Here is a 15,667-nt window from a genome sequence, read left to right as displayed (position 1 = left end):
TGGGAGAGACCACAACAGTGAAAGGCCCGCGTACAGAAAAAAAAAAATAAAAGAGGACCATGAAGAAGGAGAAGGAAGAGGAGAAAAAGAAGAGGATGAAGGGGAGGAAGAAGAGGACGAGAAGGGAAGGGGGGGAAGGGGAGGAGAAGAAGGAAAAGGAGTAGATGCAATGACAGTGTTGGGATGACGTGGAGCTGAAAATAAGGCTGGAAATGAATGACCTGAAGAGCTTCACCAAGTGTTTAAACTTATCTATAAGTCAATGGACAAGGGAAATCATTGGGAAGAAGAGTTTTCCTTCCCATCACAGTTCACTGGATGCTTTTCTTGAAATTGTATGCAGGTGCCTTGGCATAATTCAATGGAAATTACCTCGCTTGCTTTTCCGAACTTCAGAGATGAATACTGTGACCGTCTCCCAGAGATGCACAAAGCAATTGTCGGAACTTTGCATCTTCTCACTCCATTGAGAGGGTGAGAGCATCTTTGTTTGTAACAAAGAGATAGTTGCAGCACCTTCTTAAGTGGAAGCATAAAGCTGTTTGATTGTTGTATTGAAATCTAACTACGTGGACAAGGGTGTACATAGAGACTGCAAATGGCTACAGGGGTAGAGTTGTTGATTGTTAAAGAGTTGTCTCTCAGCTGCTTTCTGATGCTAGAGTTGGGACTCTGAGAGCCACACATCTCCTTTGCTAGCTGGATCTCCATTAGTCGCTACACGGGGATTCCAGAGGGAAGACTGGAAGATGGGGGGAGGAAGAAGCACCTACTCCTTCCTGCTGTGCTTCCTGTCCCTGTCCTGCTGCTGCAACAATGGTTCCTCAGTAATAGTCTGTGGCAGCAGCATTGCCTTCAGTGCACAGTTCTCCCAGTTCCTAGAATCAGCCTCACGTACTTTCTCAAGAAGAATGCAAATACAACCTGAAACAGCATCCCCTCCACAGAGATCTGAGTCTCAGATCCACAAGGCCCTTCCTTCAAACTCTAGTTTTAATAATTTCAGCTTCTTCCCTTCCAGTCCCTCTTCTCCACAGCCTTAGAGGTACAGTTACTGCGATACATCAGTGTCACATTTTTGGTTTGATAGCTTATATTAAAGTTTCTCTGTCAAAATAAGTAACTCTCCTGAGTGGACCCAGACTGAGATAATGGGGACAATAATAACACCTGTCTCATAGAATTGTGTGTGTGTAAAATACATATGCTCTAAATTTATATGCTCTAAATCTCTAAACAATTCTCTATATGATTATATGTTATATATCATGCCTATAAACATATTTTTATATAATATACTTAGAATAGTATATGGCACTTAGTATATACTTAATAAATATTGGCTATTTTATTAGCAGTAATGTTACTAATAGCACTGCTTAGAGCTGGCATCTTGATGTGGAAAAGTTCTGGCTGACTTTGGAGTACATCCTGACTGCAAAATGCAAGGCAACAAGAAAGTGAGAACTATACGTGGAGGAGGCAGTTAAGTCTACCTACATTTTCTGAAATGAGAAATATCGAAGACTTTTTTTTAAACTGAACAATCCTTTGTAATCATCCTCTTTAGACCATATAGAACACGGAGGTCCAGAATCTTGATATGCCAGGAGAGATATGAAGTAAAGAGAAGAAAAACTACTATGCATTGACTTCTTACTATGTTACCAGGTAATTTCCAATGTTATTCCATCTACCCCCACCATCAGTCTAGTGAGTTAAGTATTCTTATTCCCATTTTATAGATGGATGAACAAAGACTCAGAGGTTAAATTGCTTGTCTTGGGGTTACATATGTTAGCAGAGGCAGAGCTAGGATGTGAAACAAGATTTGTATCTACAAAAATATAAACATTGTTAGAAAGGAAATTACACGGTGTATATATGTGTGGGAGACTGCAAGAAATATAAGGAGTCAGGAGTTAAAGTCCACAGGATGTTAAAGATTTTACAATTCAATGAGAAAAACTCCAGGTAGCTCAAGGAAGAAAGAAATTGATCAAAGTCACATAGCAAGACTGTGCTAGGATCAGTCCTATAACCTGAAACCGAGAAGTAGGCCACTGCTCTTCCCTCTAAGCCATACTTTATCACAAAACTACCATCCATAACACTCACTTGAAAGAGTGACCCAACTCCAGTCAAGAAATCCATTAACTTATATAAATTTTGAACTCCATAGGATTTTTAAAAATCACTTTCATCTCCAAGAAGAATGAAACACATGATTTACTAAGGATGTTTGTGGTGAGTAGACACATAATGACTTTTTCATATGAAGAAAGAAGAAAAAAGATTAAATTGCGGAGTGTGTGGAATGATGTTGCCAGAGAGACGTGGTAAGGAGGACTGTTAATGGCCATTAGTCTGTGTGTGCAAGGAAAAAGTTACTGTGTCTTCCTAGAAGAAGGTTTACCCCAAAAGGTTTCTAATCATTTTACTGAAGTAAAGAAATTCTATGCAGGTGAATGTTACAAGGGAATATGCTATGCAATGCTGACGGGCTGTGTTGGTCAGGTTTTCATGGAAGCTTGCCAACGATAAGTATGAGGAAATACTCCTGTGTGGGACTGGGTTGGGGGCCCATTAACATAGGTACTTCCCAGTATAGAGGTCCAGGGAATGCAAATTACCTACTTTAAAAACTATCAATTTTTTAGTATTTACTCTGTCGTAGACTCTATTGAGCACTGTATTAGGACAGATTAGGTTATGCTGTGATAACAGATAAGCCCAGAATTCTAGAAGCTAAAGACAACAAAGCTTTATTTCCTGCTCATACAAAGTCTTCTCTGGGCTTCTCAGTTTTCCAGGCATCTTTAACCTCATGGCACCGTCATACCAATATGTGCCCAGGAAACGACAGACAGGAAAGACCAGCACCAGCAATTAAGCATCTCTCTCTAGAAGTGACCCACATTATTTATACTCATATTCCATTGACTGTGTCACATAACCACTCCTAGTTTCAAAGGCCTGGGCAAGTGCAAAGCTTCCCTATGCCTAGAAATAGAAAACTAGTTAATGGTGAAGAGTAGCCATGCCTACCTGGAGCCTTCTACATACATTTCTCATGTAAACTTTTCACAACTTTGTGATATAAACACCATATTACCTTCTTTTTACAAATAAGGAACTTGAGTCTTATAGTCATTACACAAATTTCCCAGTGTCACATACCTACAAAAGTGGTAGAGCTGAAATTCAAACACAAGTCCCCAAACTCACACTTCTAATCACCACACCATTCTATCTCCTTGGATATGGATGGGAATCTGAATGGATATCTACATTCCTCCATGATTATATCTCTTAGGAAACATTCCCCCAAGAATAAAGGTTGAGAAAAGTCTAAGGTGACTTTGAGTCTCTAACTTCAGTCAAGGAGAAGACAACCCATCATCAGGGATTGCACTAAAAAATATACAACAGACTACTTAAGCTTTTTATTTTCTTCACTTTTCTCTTGTATCCCCTGTATTCTCCAAAGTAATGACCTTTAAAGGGAAAAGATACTGTGAGGTTGTCTTTGGGTGCAACAAAAAGGAAAATGTCTAGGGAGATGACCTCTTTCTTGGTGATGTAAGAACCCCCAGGGATAGAATTATAGATAGGGTGGCAGCATTAAAGAAGAGGAGAAAATAGACTATGTTCCCTGTGCGCTGCAGGGAAGAGAAACAGCCCCTCCTGGACTGAGAAAGCCCCCTGAACAAGAACAAGGACCTGCTGCTCTGGCCCATTACACATTAGGACCTGGCCTTGTTTTCTCAGCTGCTCTCCCACTGCCTTTGTGACTCATTCGCTGAGACAGGAGCCAGGAACTTCAGCATCAATTCAACAGTCATTAGGTACCAACTCTGTCTAAGGGGCAGTGTTGGCTTTAAAGAATTTATAATCTAGATCAGACAGGAGCACAAATAAGGATAGACCACAGAATCAAGAGAGGTCTATGCAAAGTCAAAGAGGAGAAATTCACTTCATCAGGGAAATAAAACCCTGGGAGAGTTCATAGAAGCATTTGTACTTAAAGTGGGTTTGTAGATTAGGGTAGGAGTCATGCTGATAGAGATTATAAAAGAAAAACATATAAAATAGAGCAAAAGGCATTTAAAAATGGATATGAAAGACCTAGGAAGGATTTGAGAAAAAGTCAGTAACCCACTTTGGTACCATCCCATTCATGAAAGATTTACAAGATAAGGTTGGAAAGCTATGTTGGGACTAAGGCATAGAGGTCTCTCAGAATTTTTTCCTTTGAGAATCTAACTGACCCCTTGAGTTAGCACATTAAGCCCTAGATCCCTGCAGTGAAAAACATACAGAATATTTGACGTTGCCAAAGAAAATTAAGAAATTAGGCTGTGGAGTAAGATTACATGGGTTTGAATGATAAGTCTACCACTTAATCACTATATCACTGTGAGAAAATTATTTAAATTCGCTGCTCTTCATTTTCTCACCTTTAAAATGGGGGTTACAAAGCAATCTACAGGTTCAGTGCTATCCCTATCAAACTACCACTGGCATTTTTCACAGAACTAGAACAAAAAATTTCACAATTTGTATGGAAACACAAAAGACCCCGAATAGCCAAAGCAATCCTGAGAAAGAAAAATGGACCTGGAGGAATCAGGCTACCTGACATCAGACTATACCACAAAGCTACAGTAATCAAGACAGTATGGTACTGGCACAAAAACAGAAATATAGATCCATGGAACAGGATAGAAATCCTAGAGGTAAACCCATGCACATATGGTCACCTTATCTTTGATAAAGGAGGCAAGAATACACAATGGAGAAAAGATAGCCTCCTCAATAAGTAGTGCTGGGAAAACTGGACATACATGTAAAAGAATGAAATTAGAACACTTCCTAACACCATACACAAAAATAAACTCAAAATGGATTAAAGACCTAAATGTAAAGCCAGACACTATCAAACTCTTAGAGGAAAACATAGGCAGAACAGTCTATGACATAAATCACAGCAAGATCCTTTTTGACCCACCTCCTAGAGAAATGGAAATAAAAACAAAAATAAACAAATGGGACCTAATGAAACTTAAAAGCTTTCGCGCAGCAAAGGAAACCATAAACAAGACGAAAAGACAACCTTCAGAATGGGAGAAAATATTTGCAAATGAAGCAACTGACAAAGGACTAATCTCCAAAATATACAAGCAGCTCATGCAGCTCAATATCAAAAAACAAACAACCCAATCCAAAAATGGGCAGAAGACCTAAATAGACATTTCTCTAAAGAAGATATACAGATTGCCAACAGGCACATGAAAGAATTCTCAACATCATTAATCATTAGAGAAATGCAAATCAAAACTGCAGTGAGATATCATCTCACACCAGAATGGCCATCATCAAAAAATCTACAAACAATAAATGCTGGAGAGGGTGTGGAGAAAAGGGAACCCTCTTGTACTGTTGGTAGGAATGTAAATAGATACAGCCACTTATGGAGAACAGTATGGAGGTTCCTTAAAACACTAAAAATCGAACTACCATACGACCCAGCAATCCCACTACTGGGCATATACCCTGAGAACACCATGATTCAAAAAGAGTCATATACCACAATGTTCATTGCAGCTCTATTTACAATAGTCAGGACATGGAAGCAACTGAAGTGTCCATCGACAGATGAATGGATAAAGAGGATGTGGCGCATATATACAGTGGAATATTACTCAGCTATAAAAGGAAACGAAATTGAGTTATTTGTAATGAGGTGGATGGGCCTAGAGTCTGTCATACAGAGTGAAGTAAGTCAGAAAGAGAAAAACAAATACCGTATGCTAACACATATATATGGAATCTAAAAAAAAGTCATGAAGAACCTAGTGGCAAGACGGGAATAAAGACGCAGACCTACTATAGAATGGACTCGAGGACACAGGGAGGGGGAGGTGTAAGCTGGGACAAAGTGAGAGAGTGGCATGGACATATATACACTACCAAATGTAAAATAGATAGCTAGTGGGAAGCAGCCGCATAGCACAGGGAGATCAGCTCGGGTTTTGTGACCACCTAGAGGGGTGGGATAGGGAGGGTGGGAGGGAAGGAGACACAAGAGGGAAGAGATATGGGGCTATATGTATATGTATAGCTGATTCACTATGTTATAAAAAAGAAACTAACACACCATTGTAAAGCAATTAAATAAATAAAATGGGGGTTATATTAATTAGGGGGGTGTTGAGGATTCAGTTAATAAGACATGTAAGAGCTTGAAACAGTATCTAGAATAATGTAATCAAAATCAGTCAATTAATGCTAATTATTATTAATCGCTTTTATTCCATGATACATACTATCTTCTTCTACGTTAGGGATACGGCATTAACTGACACAATATTAATTTCCCTGCGGGAAGGGTTGGTCCTCAGCATAAACGTTAAGTTCACTAACAATTCGCTAAATTATCACGCTGTCTCAAATCTGCCAAAGACGGAGAAACCATTGAAGGCTAGAAATGAGCAAAGATGGTCTGCAAGAAATCATTATGAGGACTTGAAACACAATGTTGCTCACCAAAGTGTTGTGTCTCTGAGTGATTTTATTCTTATTTCACAACATCCTAACACACATAATGATAAACTGCCTCTACAGAGCTGGTGGCTGCCTGGAGCATTTTTGAGGTAGAATAAGGCATTAAATCATTATTGTTGTCACAGGTGTTTTTGATTGGATGAAAGGGCTGGCTATAGATTTTGTCTCTACTGTAGAACGCACACACACACACACACACACACACACACACACACACACACACACTCATTCCCCCTTTCCATTATGAGCCAGGGGCCAGGAATATCATCTTTTTGGGGGGCTTGCCTCATAATAGTTCTCTAGACCCTCTGTGACCCCAGTTTAGGAGAAGAGATGAAAAGGTCCTTAAATTACTAGAATGTAAATTCAGACAATACATTTTATTGTTGTTATTTAGAAAAAAGATGGTTTGCTCAGTTCTCCTAAATGCTGATTTAGCCAACACTAACTTACTTGAAATATAGTCACTTGGGCAGTTTATTTAATTTCAATTTTGGCTACAAAAAGCTCAGTTGTCTAAAGACTGAAAACTCTGTCTTAATTTTTTTTTGATTATGAAATTTCACATCAATGAAGGAAAAAAAGGGGTTCAGGATAGAACAGAATAATAAGAGTGGTGGAGACCTGGAAGAATATCTAAAAGGAATTATTTAGTTAAAGGGGAGAAGGCTGAGGGATGACATAGTAGTCATTCCAAATATTTTTTTCCTTTTATGAGAGAAAAAAAGGAACATTTATTGAGTTTTTAATACATTTTATGTATTGTGCCATGGGCTTTACATATATTCTTCCACGTTATCATAGTAAGAACCATATTTAACAAAAGAGGGAACTGAGGTTTGGAGAAGTTAAATCACTTATCCGAATTAGTCACTTAGAAGATGGCAGTTACAGAACTTGGTTGATTAAACAGGTTATTATCAGAGAAAATATATTTGATTAAAAAGTGACATTACAAAAAATTGGTTGTTCCTTGGTATTTATTGTAATAGCATTTGACATTTATAAAACCAAACAAAATAGAACAGAAAACGTCTTTTATCATGACATTTAAATTAGCCACAAATACATCATGAGGCAATATGAAGTCTGGAAAATATTTTTAAAATATTATTTCATGATATAAAGCTGCATATGTGGGACAAGCCCTGAAATAACATGGGGGGCAAACACTGTTTTTAAGATTGTTTCCTACATGATGTTTAAAGAGATGTTTAAATGGAAATTTCAAAATCACTGTGGTTTGGGTCACTCTCTTTCTTGAATCCTTTCAATTCTGTAATCACTAGTCAAACATATCACTTCAAACAAAAACAGTAAAAATCCATTCTCCATGTTTTTATGAAGTTTAATTTCTTCTGTTCCCATCACCACATTCCCAAATACCTGAACCACAGAATGGAGGAAGTGCCTTCCTGAGCTTTCCTGTCAGGGGAAATAATTTTATGACTAGAGTTCAGCTAAACCAAGCTGATAGTTCACTGACATTAATACAGTCATTCCTTCTTATGCACTTCTTACGATTAGTTTTGAATTCTGACCCATAATCACAACCATTGTTCATGGGTTCCTCTATCCTTTCTGGTCATGTAGGCAAACTCTGTCTTAGAATCGTTTCAATGCAACACACACTAGTGGAGAACCTTCTATTTTCCAGGCACTGTGCTAGACACTCAGGATAGTGATGAACAAGAAACAGACCCGCTTTTCTCATAGTCCCTCAGTAGGAAGACAAATCATTATGGTACTCAGTGATACGTGTAACAAGAGAAAGTCCAGAAAAAGGAGAAAAGCTGGCATCATGGGAGATGATCTTGAGACGGGAATTTTAAAAGAAGAAAGCATATTATGGGATTAATAGCAGAGGAAGCGACTTGCTGATCTGCAGGAGAAAAGGCTTAAATGTCCACCTTTAGGGAAGACTTAGCTCTTAATGTCTGTGGAATCCTATCTGGGAAGAATTTTAAACTTCCAAATGAGATTTATGACTAATTTAATCATAACTTGAAGCAGCAGCAACAGAGGACATATTTTAACTTATAAAATGTTTCTCTAGACATTGATTTGGTGAAAGTGTGAAAAATCAGACAGATTTTTCAACTTATAAAAGGAACAGCCCTTTGTAAGTGTTATTTTAAGAGTGTGATTTGGCATGCATACCTGCAATACCAGATGGACCTTAAAGGAGAGAGCAAGGCTCATGGAAACATTCTTTCCTCCTTCTTTCCAAAAAATAGCTTCCAAATAAATATTAATAAATTCTAAAAAGACCACTTAGCTATCAACAAGATCCCTTTTCTCTTGCCCTTGGTTGGACAACCCTGTAGTAAACTCACTCATTTTCTTTAGCTATAATGAAGCAGCCACATTTCTTTAGGAACTTCAAGTCCAGCTTTCTAATTATGTGTGTGTCAAAGACTTCTTTTCAATGGGACAGAGTTGGGCTGTTTTCTAGAGAAGGAAACCAGGAAGCAGAGGAGAACGAGGAGAAAATGTGATGGATAGGCTCTGAACCATGAAGTGGTTCTGGGTTGAGGTTGGCCTCTGGAGTGAGGCTCCCTGAGTATGAATCCACCTTTACCATTTATTGCTTAATTGATCTTGTACCACTTACTTACCAAAGGCCCCTTCCTCATCTGAGTGATCCTAATTAAAAAACAATACCTACCTATAGAGTCGTCATGAAAAATAAACGGAAAAACGACATCATAAAACTTAGTACAGTGCCTGGCATAAAGTAAATAGTAAGTATTAATTTTTCTTTTCTTATTTCAAAAAAGCCCAATGTTCATATTGAGTGTCTTTGGATGAATAAATCTCTCTCTCTCTAAAGCGGAAGGACTGATAATTGTTCAAGTCTCTTTACACCTTTAGCATATGTAAGCTCCTTTCCCAACCTGCCAACACTCCTGTTCTCATCTCCTGTAATGGTTCATGCTCTAATGACTTTTTTTTAATGTTTAATTTGTATTCACTTAGAAAACGTAAGTTTTTTTTATAGAGGGGGGCACCATTTTTCTCAGATTAAAGTTGTAAAAATAGCGAAGGAAGACAACCAAAAACTGTTCCTAGAGTCTTTGTAGACTGATGCAGGGCACCAGGCTATTTATCAAAGATAGAGTTTACATATGTAAAGTTGCAAAGGCAGAAATATTCCTAGAGCAGGATATATGGCTTAAGCACATGTGTCGAGTCGTAGTTGTAGATTTTTAGGATTTGAAGTGATTTTAAAGATTACTAAGTCCAATGTCTTCATTTTGTAGTCCAGAAAGCTAAAATCCAGAAAGAGTAAGTAACTTTTAAGGATATAAAGCCAGTTAATGAGCCACAGGACTCTCTCACAGGTCCTCTGATGTGCAGCTGAGTGGCCTTCTGCTCACTCTCACATAGGCTAATAAAACCTCACATACTCCCAGCATCTTAGAGGAAACAGAGGATCACAGAGGAATAAGAGCAGTGTTTCCAAGGCCCAGAATACAAACTTCTGAAACAGTGGGGAGGTTGGGACTGGTCCACCATCCCCTTTTCCCAAGTGGTTCTGGTATGACTGTAATCAGAGTGCATAGACTTGGTGACCCAAATCTGTTCACAATGAATAGTCCAAGAACACAGGACCCATACGGGACCAATAAAATTTGGGAGACTGCCTGTCTCTTCTCAATAACATGCGTGACAGTGATGTCCCCTTGGGGGATTGCCTAAACAAAATTTTTCCACCACATAGAGAGAGTCTCTCCATAGCAGAGAGAATGAGGCCAACAGGCTTAAAAGGAAAAAAAAAAAATTAATAAGCAGAGCTAGAAGATGGTGACACTATATCTGATGACACAGTTTGAACACATGGATCTCACCATGCTGGAAGCCCACCTGACCTTGGACTTTCCAGTCCCTGAGCTAATAAATTACCTTTCAGCTTAAATATGTCTAAGATTGGTTATTTATATTTCCAACTGAAAGGGTCCTAATGTAAATACTTATGCATCTGTTTCATCATTATATATGTAAATATCTGAATCCAACACTAAATTACAAGTGCCAATGTCGAAGCCACTAATTTTACATAGAAAGGCTCACATCAGAGGTAAAAGGAACTGGTAGGAGATTTTAAAATCATTTAAAAGGAGGAATTATAAAATGATACATTTTATAAATGTAAAAACGTACATTCATTTGCCCATCTTTTGATGTATAAGGCTTGATTTTTGAGGACAGGTTTAACTATTGGTCACTCTGCTTTCACTGAGCTTATGTGCAGCAAGAGTATGTATTAAGAATTGCATTTAGCTGCCAGAAATGCAAAGAGCAGAAATAACAGTGTTTAAAGAAATCACTTATTTTCTCATATAACTTGAGGCCCCAGAGTTTAGTAGTCCAGGATGAGTACGGTCATGCTATGAAATTGTCTTCTACTTTATCATCCTACAGCATGCTTTCCACCTTCAAAGCCACCTCATGGATCAAGTTGGCTGCTAGAGCTCCAGCCATCTGAAGCAAATACCAGATTTCAGGCAGGAGAAAGGTGAATTAAATGGGTACATTTGCAAGTGAGTTAACAACTTTTCAAAACCTTACTCTACCTTCATGTGACTGTTTTGTTTGCACAAATGGTCACACTTGGTCACATCATGGTCACACTTAGCTGAAAAATGTCGTAGGCTGCAAAATGTTTTCTTGTAGCCAGAATCATTGACACTGAAATACAACTTGAATTCTGTTACTAAGGAAAAGAAGCTAATGGATATTGAGGGGCCACCAACTCCTCCTTTACACAGAAAGATACTAGCTAAATTATGTGAAACTCCAAATTCTTCATAAGGATACCAGACTAACATACATCAAGCCATTTTAATTTAAAATAATTAAATGCTAATTTAGAGGGAAGGAAATTTAATAGGGAAGAATGTTGTTCCTTAACATGAAGCCGAGAATTGAATGGGCACAGAATAATGAAAGATTCTGTAAAATCTCATTATCATCTTATGTATTTTAAAAGTGTCTTCGTTAGTAGAGAGCTTTCATGCATGTTTCAATAAAATTTAAAGTTGAGAAGCAACCTTTGTCTGAAAGGCAAGGTACAAATGGTTTGGGATGAAAAGATGCCCATGTCGTGACATGTTTCTCAAGCTTGGCTGTAACAGCATCCCCACGACGTGTGAATTTCTGACCCTACTCATACGGCATGCATGGCCTGCAGAACAGAATTCCAAAGCTTCTAAATAAACTGGAGCTTCTAGGAGCGATAAGCACTATGTTTTTCTCACTTTATTCCTCCCTTTGACAGTTCTTCTCCTTGTTAATAAGCTTTTTGGTTTTGATTCTTAACCTCGCAACAAGCCTTGTTTCTCAGATCACTAATTATTACCCCCTCTCTGCGGTGACATGCTCAACAAACAGCTCCATCTCAGATCCTGAAAAACTTGTGAAAAAGAAACAACACCAGATTTTCTCACTGACATCATCCTGCTTCTAGTGACAGATCTGAAATGCCTGTGCATGTTAAATTTGGTATTAAAACAACTTTAGTTGGTGTTCAAACTGTCAGAAATTCTGTGGAGGGCCCTGACTTGTAAGAAGATGTGGTTTCTTGTTTTGACAATTCTGGTTTTCCCCCTTCTAAAACCTGCAGGGTTTTAAAAACATGGAAGATGTTACAGTAAAAGAAGTTTCATCTTCCCTTTGGATCCACAATTCCCACCCTTTAGGACACTCTCCTTTTGCTTTATTGTGAGACACACCTTGTCTTTCACCTTCTGAAGACATTATATGGCAGGAATTTATTATTTCAATTAATTTTGTTTTGACAATCTCTTGACACTGCTTTATGGCTGAAGACACTCTGGAGTGTGGCAAAACCGAGACTGTGAATTATTCTCTACGTTCAAGGAAAATGGAATTGCCCCTTTATGAGAACGGCCCAGATGGAAAAGAGTAGGTGGTATTTTGAGATGGCAAATTCTCCAAAAAGACCCCAAATTGGTTATTAACTCTGCCTGCATAATTATAGCCAATACATACAGAAATAACATAAAACTATAAGTTGAGAAACTTTGATTTTACTACTCATTCTGCCATTAGCCAGCTCTATAATTATGGGCAAGTCAGTGTTTGTCTGTCGAATGAGAAGGCCTGCTGATCACAATGTTCCTTTGATTCCTAAATTCTATGCTTCAGTGATGCTTAGAGTCTCAGTATCTCTAGAGAAGAGAAAAGACACAGACTTTTGAATTTGAAGAATTATAATGATCTTGGACAAAAGCAGGTAGTCCTTCACTATCAAATGCTCATCTAAAATACAATTAAAGATCAAGTGAGTGAAGTCAGAAAACTAGCTTACGTGAATTTTGTTCTGCCTCTACCTGGAGAGAAAAATTCTTTCTCCAGACTTTGGGGATAGATTCGCTCTTCCCATTTATCTTTATATAGAGAAGAGATCATCATTTGTGTGTCCCAAATAGGAAATGGCTGGAGACAAGGATAGAAAGATCACCTGAGAGCTCCCTCAGCAGAATGCTCCATGCCTCCAGGCTCTGAGGGAGGTCTGGTCAACATTTATGTCCAAGTGGACCTGGTGCCAGAGATGCAAGTGTAGGAAACTGTTCTTTAGGGACCAATGATCCTCAACCATAATAATAAAAAAAAGTTAAGTAGATCCCTTCCCATTGACTAGGACCATGCAGAGTTCAGGCACTTCTAGAACATTTATTGTACATTCATTTCTTTATCCATCAATTCATTCCACCAATGTTTATTGAGCATTTACGAAATGTCAGGCTCTGTGAGAGACACTGGGGAAATGCAAAGACGAAGAAGGAATCATGAGGCATCCATACCTTACAGGTGAAGGCATACTCACAAGCAGAATAACATGTCAAGTTCAGTGACAGGGATGTGTATGGTTTGCTCTAGTTGCACAGAGGAAAGACCCATAATCCAGCTTGCAGGAAGTCATAGAAGGCTTCCTGAAAGAGCTGATACTTAAAGAGAATCTTAAAGTGAGCAGAAATTTTCTCATTGAAACGGCCTGAGAAAATTGGGGGCAATATTAGCCTGGGAAGAGAAAACGTGCACAGGTGAGAAACTGCACAGTCAGGCATGAGCAGAAGAACGGAAGTACTGTTACTCATGAAAGCCCTACCAGTGATTAATTCTCTGCCTCACCCTCTGATCCAGGGTGAGGTTAAGATGGATATGGTGAGTAAGAGTGGGTGCCCTGGAGGATAGCTTGCACCTGAACAAAGAAGAAAGCAGCTCATTTTTTATTGTTATCTGAGAGGTGCAAATGGGTAGTCAAACACGTTTCTGAGCCCTGTCAAAAGCTTTATCGTTCCAAATCCTACTTCTGACCCTCTTTTGCTTAAATTCTAATCATCTGGTATTTCTGGTTTGACATAGAATAATGCTGGCCTCTGAAATCTGATTCTCTTTAAACATTCTCCCAAAACTTATCTGGACAGATAAGAACAGCAAATTAAACTAACCATAATCTAGGCTTTCTGCACATCTAAGGAACGGAAAATACAACACTATGAGCTTAAAACATTGGTAAGTAGGAAATTTTTTAAAAATCCCATTTTGGGGGAGAGCCAGGCACAGGTATTAAAGAGATCAAAGGAGCAAGGACCACAGGGGAGGAAGAATCCAAATACAATTGCCCTAAAGTAATTTCCACCATGAAAGCCCCGCCAAGAGTTGGAAAACACTGAGAACAAATTTAGAGTCTGGTAGATAAGAGTGCTGGCTACAAGAAAATCGAAAGGAAGGGAGTTGAATGAAGGCAGAACCCAAAGCAACAGTGTTGGGAAGCAAGCCTTCTGCAAGGAGAATGGAGTGACTTGAGAAGGGGACATGGCCCCTGGGTATTTCGTGGTGAAAGGAAAAGGGAACACACGTGTGTGTGTGTGTGTGTGTGTGTGTGTGTGTGAGAGAGAGAGAGAGAGAGAGAGAGAGAGAGAGAGAGAGAGAGAATGAATCACAAATCAGAATAAACATGAATCCTTTCCACCCCAAAATAGAAAAATCAATTAGAGAAATGCACTTTACCATGCCAGCAGAAGAGGGTAGTCTTGAACTAAGGAATCGAGCAAACCTCTCAAAACTTTCACTTTGGTCTATGTAACTGCCATTGCTGGTCTGAGAAATTAGACACTCAAAAAGAAAAAGTAGGTGATATACATTTAAAGTTAGAACAGAAGAAACCAAATGAGAATTGAAATATATCACTGCTGAAAAAGATCCTCAAAATGTCAACCATGAAATAGAAGAAAAGTGTAACATAATACTCTCACCCGAATGAAATACCTGAAAACAGAAATTTGCAGGTGTGAAATAAATACCTCAAATGAGAAATTAAAAACTCCTAACCAATATGAACAAAAACCCCCAGAAATATGTAAAATGACTGAACTCAGGAAAGAAATAATAGAAAAAGTCAAATTCATCTTAGAATTGAAAACAACATTACAAATTGCCAGATCAAGAAAACATTGAATTGAACTTTAATAAGGACAAATAGATGATTAAGAGAATGAAAATAAAGAAATAAAAATAATCAAGAGAAAGTATTGGTAGAAGTAAAGAAGATCTAATATACATATAATTGGAGTCTCTGAAGAAAAATAAAACAATATAACAGAATAACATTATAGATTATAATCCAAGAAATTATTCCAGAAATAGAAGAAGGCCTATTTTCATGTATCAAATGGACTGTGTAGCGAAAATTGATCTAATCTAGATTAGCCATATCTGAAACATATCCTAATAAAACTATTAGACTTTACAAACAAAGACTTCATGGTCTACAGCTAAAAGAAAAAAAAAACCACCAACACAAACTAATAAGTAAAAACATGTCATTGACAATGAAAAGACAAGCAAATTGGCATGAGATTTACCTATAGCAACAGGCAAAGACAGACAACAATAGAGAAACATTTTCAAAAATCTCAAGGAAAGAAAGTGTGAGTCAAAGATTTCATAGCAAATCAAGTGGTCCTTCAGCTATCAAGGTTATAGAAACATATTTTTAGACATGCAAGAATCAAGGGACACTGAACATGTGCCCTTTATAAAGAATCTTCTGGAGAACAAATTCACCCAA

The sequence above is a fragment of the Pseudorca crassidens genome, chromosome 17 (assembly GCF_039906515.1).
Source record: "Pseudorca crassidens isolate mPseCra1 chromosome 17, mPseCra1.hap1, whole genome shotgun sequence".
Taxonomy (NCBI): domain Eukaryota; kingdom Metazoa; phylum Chordata; class Mammalia; order Artiodactyla; family Delphinidae; genus Pseudorca; species Pseudorca crassidens.
The sequence above is the reverse complement of the archived record's forward strand: the minus strand, read 5'-3'. Positions refer to the sequence as shown.